We start from the raw sequence: 6,826 nt of genomic DNA, 5'->3' as shown, positions 1-6,826 counted from the left end.
CAATCTGAATCATCGGGTAACTTAAAAAGTCAGGTTTCGCATTCGAAATTACCAAGTATGAAACTCAAAAAGTATTTCCCATCTTATTCGTTGGTCAAAAAGAATGATAAATTGTAATTTATTAAAAATTTTAATGACACTCAATCTTCATACACCCGTTCACATACCAGTTTTGAGAGTTCACCCTTCATACAAAGCAAAGTCACCCTTTTAAAACGGGAGTTTTAGCTTAAAATTTTCAAATTAATTAGTTCAATTCCAAACCTGTAGACCAAAATAAAATATACTACTCAACTTTAAATATTAAATCTTTCAGTAATAACTTTATTGGCTTAATAAATGAATTTCATTACTAAAAAAAAAAAAAAAAAAATTAACCATTAATTTTAAACCATTCATTTTTAAACATTAAAGTAATAGGTCATAAACCAAGCAAATTGGACACCCACTAAGTAGTAAAGATAGGAATTTATTTTGAGACATACAATTATACCTTCATGAAAAGGAAAACATATCAGACCATGAATTTAGAACACTTTAAAAAATTTAGAATTAACGGAAAACCTTAAGTTATTTTCCAATGAGCAATTTACAAAGCCAACAAAAAAAAAAAGAATTAACTTTGTTCAAACAACCATGAATTCATAAACCTAAATCACCCAGAATTAGCTTCTGTCAGGATTTCATCTGCCAGGATTACTAAACATTTTGGCAAAATCTTCACTAATCATTTGTTAAAACAACCAAGTGTTAATTACAATCTTATAGTAATTCCACCATAGAAATATCCAAATACAATTTTTTTCAGTTATAACTTACCAGTAACCTATCTTAAGTTAGCTTTAATTATAGCTCGTCCAATCTCCCAGTGCAAAAACTATTTTCGAATATTAGATGGACATTATTATTCAAAATTCAGCTAGACTTTCAATTCAGGTTTTCATGGAACATCTCTACCAAGTATTCCAGTAACAATCTCCAGCCAAACCAGTCCGTCATGGGTAGAAACCCAAGTTTTCAACGAACATCTCTTACAAAGTTTTCCAGTAAATCCTTAACCAAACTAGACCGTCATGGGTAGAAATCGATGTTAAAGATACTTTGAATCTAGTCTTAAAGCCATTTTAGCCTGAAGTCGCACCATCCAATCTGAGAAAAAAATTAAAGTTATTAGAATTTTTTCTAGGAAATGTATGGCATCCCTACATAAATGACTTATCTAGGCCTGTAAAATTGAATAGCAACCATGTTATAAAATTTACCAGTGCATACATATATTTTACATTTAAATACTTTACTAAATATGATACTTTAAATTAGATACTAAATATGATACTTTAAATTAGAAATAAGTTTAACTTTCAATAAAAAATAACGAAGAAGAACTTATTGTATTTAATTATTGTGATTGACATTTAATTGTGATTAAAATTTAATTGCGATTAACATTTAATCAAAGTGCATAACTTTATAAATCTAAAAACAAAATAACAGGCTTTCAGTAGACTGCAGAACCTAAATAAAGTACAAAGTTGAACACTTACCGAAACTTAAAACTAAAGGGTTTAAAAGCAAGCCTCCCTATAGCGCACGGTAGACCTTTATTTTAAGGTCTACCGTGCGCTATAGGGAACGTCCTCCCACGATTCGGGGCGCCGCCCCCAATCGGGGAGGACTGGCTTGCTTTGAAGAATTTTAAAGAATAAATAAAATTTAAATTATTGCTCACCTTTTAGTTCAGACTGAAAAATACATCACCAGGGTCCAGCGTTGTCCAAAGTGAGTGGGTATTTAGCGATGTGGGTCTGTCCGTGAAGGCAATTCAGGTAACGCCAGATGTATCAAGGTAGAACCTAATCAGGTTAAAAGCTTGAAATGCAGGTATTCAATCCTCACTAATTCCTGAAAATACAAATAAAGATGGTTATTACATAAGTAATAGGAAAAAAAATATAGATTCCACAGAATAACTTTAAAACCGGTATGTTGAAGACATTGGTTTATCATAAGTAATAGAAAAATACATTCAGTATACAGAATAACTTTAAACCGGTATGTTAAGACACCGGTATTTACAAAACCAGTCATAATACATAGAAATAACATACTGGCAAGTTAACACGTGGACTCTTAAAATAAATTTAGAGAATACATATAGATATTGCATATAACCAGCCCACCAATAAACACAAAATCATATAAAAACATAAGAAACTTACACAACAGAAAGAGGATGAAACGACATTCTTTACTTACCAAGTATAAGCAACCCTCGAGCAATCTTGTATATCGCCAATAACCGTCGCACACCCAACTGATTGAGGTAACGACAAGGTAGCTTGAGAAAAACTTCGCTATGCTAAGCCAAGGACTCTAAACAGAGGAAAGCAGTACCTATAACAACATAAATATCACTCGCTTGGTCCATTTCTTGAAAGACAACTTTACGGCGCGCGAGAATAAGAGCTATTATTACAGAATCAACTACTTTCTTCTTATAACTACTTTGCTTTCGCTTTACCGGTAGTTCGACTGTCTGGTTGTATTACGTATATGTGGAATGAGAGGCGTATGTTTAATGTAAATCATATATATGTATATATTATATATATATACATATATGATATATAAATATATATATACACACACACACACACACACACACACACATATATATATATATATATATATATATATATATATATATATATATATATATATATATATATATATATATATATAGAGAGAGAGAGAGAGAGAGAGAGAGAGAGAGAGAGAGAGAGAGAGAGAGAGAGAGATGCACACACACACTCACACACACACACACACACACACATATATATATATATATATATATATATATATATATATATATATATATATATATATATATATATATATATATATATATATATATACAGAGAGAGAGAGAGAGAGAGAGAGAGAGAGAGAGAGAGAGAGAGAGAGAGAGAGAGAGAGAGAGAGATAACGCTGGACTTTTTCCTTTCACAGATTTCTTGATCTTGAAATTTATATTCCAATAGTAGTTTAGTTGACCAGATTATTTTATTCACGTATTCTCTGATTACGTAGAATGTGTTTTAGTTGTATATGGATTCTGAGTGATTCTGTAATCTTTGGCAAAATAATACGTACGTAGAGAGAGAGAGAGAGAGAGAGAGAGAGAGAGAGAGAGAGAGAGAGAGAGAGAGAGAGAGATACGGGGGGGGGTGTCGTTGTCAAACAACCTTCGGAAGTATATGAGAGTTTAAAATTTTTCTCAACAGCTTTCAATCAAACCAAGATCCAGCAATTTTAAAATGGGGATTAGGGGTAAGAAAAGATGACCAGCACACACACACACACACACACACACACACACACACACACACACACACACACACATATATATATATATATATATATATATATATATATATATATATATATATATATATATATATATATATAAAGAATAGACAACGTCTCAGCTGAGACTAAAAATCGAAGACGGCTTCCCCTCGGACAGATCGTCCTGCAGATAGATTTCAAGATGACCACAGAAATACATTGACTTTCCTTCATTTATTGTTCGGTGTCGACACGTGTTTCGGATCACTTCGGGACCTTTCTTCAGGACTGCATTGATTTTTGGAGTTACACTTTAATATAAAGGTTATGGTGGTGAAAATTTGGTACAATATTTGGAAATTTGGAAAACATGTGTGTGAGGTAGTGTGTGTGTTCTTGTGTTGATCACACACGTGTGTGTGCATATGTATATGGGGATATTCGGATTGGTGCATCATGCTATCTATAATCGAATACAAATATATTTAAGGTAAAGGTTCAATCAATGAATTCTAATGAAACTCAATTATCATAGCTCGTTTTATAGTAGAATTTAAAACGTGTTTTTAGCACATCGGAGTGATAATTGATTTAGCATTTTGCCTGACAGCTATATCCAATGTCTATGAAGAACCAGGCCTACATGGCTGAGGACTATGAAGCACGAAGTAAGAGATGTGTACTTGAAAGTGTAACATTGGTATTTATAGGTTAACGACTTTTGTACAATAAACTTTATGATGAAAATATAACTCATATGAGCTAATTGTATATTGTATAATCTTTATTAATAGATTATTATTATATTAATTTTTATATATATTTATCAAGCACTTACTCGCATCTGTAGTTTGATAAGAATAATCCAGAAATGAATGTAAATTAATGAAATATAGTTGTATTTTTATAATAAAAGATAAAGAAAAACAAATTATGAAATGATGCTAATACTTTCAATGTAGAGTTATGCTTTACATCGTATTTTTATATTTTGTATAGGCCTAATACTAACTGCATTCGGCCTTATTTTATGTACCTTACCTTCCAGCCTCTACAACATTAACAATGCTTCTAGGAGGCTAAAATCACAAGCATATCTATATTCAGACAACCTCTACAGATTTTGTAGATTTGAGGACAAAGCCCTCAGAAGAATATTAGGAATGAAATGTCAGGATAAAAAATGAAAATATAAGAGATTACCCGAGTGCCATATAGGAATGAGATCATGGTGAGGGGTAGATGGAGATGGTTTGGTCATGTTCTTTGCACTCTCTAAAAGAGATTAGTTTACCAAACTTTTAATTGGGCCCCACAAGGCACTAAAAGAGGAGGCTGACCCAGACTTACATGGCTGAGGACTATGAAGCAGTAGGAGATGATGAATGGAGAAGTATTGATTTAGAAGCTCAAGATAGAGATGACTGGCGAAATCTAGAAGGCTAAAATCACTAGCAGATCTATATTCAGATAACTCTAGAGCCTATTTTAAAACTATATAGATGATTAAATGGGTTAATTAATGTCATTGCTAATATAGGTGATCTTCTCTTGCCATTACATTATCCAGAAACTTTCTAGCCAACCATTATTATTATTATTATTATTATTATTATTATTATTATTATTATTATTATTATTATTTCTTTCTAAACTACAAACCTACTTAGAACAGCAAGATGATATAAGCCTAAGGAAAAATAGCCCAGTGAGAAAAGGAAATAACGAAATAAATAAACTACAAGAGAAGCAGTGACTAAGAATAATTAAAAGGAAATATTTCAAGAACAGTATCAACATTAAATAGATCTCTCACATATAAACTATGGAAACTTCAAAGAAATAAGAAGAAGAAAAATAAGATAGAACAGTATGTCCAAGTGTACCCTCAACGAAGAGTAGGCTATCGGTAAATATGCATTGGTAACTGCTCTTATCTTTGTTATCTCCAATATAGACTATTTCTATTTTTGTGAATTTTTAACTGTTATACTCACAGACTCATGATCTGAGTTAATATATGGTCTGCAAAAATGAATTCCACAGGCAACATGAAACTATAATGTTTAAATTGCATATTATTATTATTATCATTATTATCATTATTATTATTATTATTATTATTATTATTATTATTAAATGCTAAGCTACAACCCTAGTTGGAAAAGCAGGATGCTATAAGCCTAGGGGCCCCAACAGAGAAAATGGCCCAGTGAGGAAAGGAAACAAGGAAAAATTAAATATTTTAAGGACAGGAACAACATTATAATAAATAAATATTTCCCATATAAACTATAAAAGGTTTAACAAAACAAGAGGAAGAGAAGTTAGACAGAATAGTGTGCCTGAGTGTACCCTCAAGCAAAGGAACTCTAACCCAAGACAGTGGAAGACCATGGTACAGAGGCTATGGCACTACCCAAGACTACAGAACAATGGTTTGATTTTGGAGTGTCCTTCTCCTAGAAGAGCTCCCTATACCTTATGTAAATTTATCCATGTTTAAAGAACACACATTTAGTCACAAAATTTATCGAGGCTAGGGTTGAAGTAAAAAAGATACATTGATATCTAACTTGGAGGAATAATTTACACTGCTTAGAATAAAACATCACAGGAGCCATGATACAGTAGATCTCGGAAAGCCATAATGATTTTAAGGGTGGTATTTTGATTTGAGGTATGTTTGGAGAACGATTTTCGAATACAAGAACACAACAATATACTCTGTAGCATATAAATTGAGCTCATCATACTCAATACATAAACATTATTCAATTAATATGCATCTTTATAAAGACTCTGGAGTTATAGAAATATAATTATGTTTCCAGTATAAATTGCTATTGTTACCCATCTAAAATCTGTGATGCCAAGATTGACCGTTTTCTTTTTTTTATATAGGCTAGAAGTTAAAGAAAATGAGATTACACGGTATCTACTCTAAATGGCGTAAACGGCCATCATTTCGAAATGTGAATGCGTTGTGTTATTATTATCATTATTATTAGCTAAACTATGACTCTAATTGAAAACGATGGATTCCATAAGCACAAAGGTTCCATTCAGGGAAAAATAACCCAGTGATGAAAGGAAATAAGGATGAAAATAAACTACAAGTGAAGTAGAGAACAATTAAAATGAAATATTTTAAGAACAGTAACAATATCAAAATATATCTTGCACATATAAACGATTAAAATAAAAAATAAAAAGAGGAAGAGAAATAAGAAAGGACAGTGTGCCCAAGTATACCATCAGGCAAGAGTACTCGACCTCAAAACAGTGGAAGACCATGGTACAGAGGTTATGGCACTACCCAAGACTTCTCCTGGAAGAGCTGCTTACCATAGCTAAAGAGTCTCTTCTACCCTCACTAAGAGGAAAGTAGCCACTGAACAATTATAGTGCCGTAATTAACTCCTTGAGAGAAGAAGAATTGATTGGTAATCTCAATGTTGTCAGGTGTATGAGG

The 6,826-nt window shown here is 32.0% G+C and overlaps 1 long non-coding RNA gene across 1 annotated transcript; it reads right to left on the bottom strand.

The window, feature by feature from the left end:
- Positions 1-449: 449 nt before the first annotated feature.
- Positions 450-2,386, bottom strand: LOC137655113 (uncharacterized). The gene is made up of 3 exons (XR_011046818.1): positions 2,257-2,386; positions 1,730-1,902; positions 450-1,149 (listed from the first exon to the last, which is right to left on the bottom strand). It is a non-coding gene; the product is annotated as an uncharacterized lncRNA (long non-coding RNA).
- Positions 2,387-6,826: the final 4,440 nt, after the last annotated feature.

The sequence above is a fragment of the Palaemon carinicauda genome, chromosome 16 (assembly GCF_036898095.1).
Source record: "Palaemon carinicauda isolate YSFRI2023 chromosome 16, ASM3689809v2, whole genome shotgun sequence".
In the NCBI taxonomy this organism is placed as follows: Eukaryota; Metazoa; Arthropoda; class Malacostraca; order Decapoda; family Palaemonidae; genus Palaemon; species Palaemon carinicauda.
The sequence above is the reverse complement of the archived record's forward strand: the minus strand, read 5'-3'. Positions and strand labels throughout refer to the sequence as shown.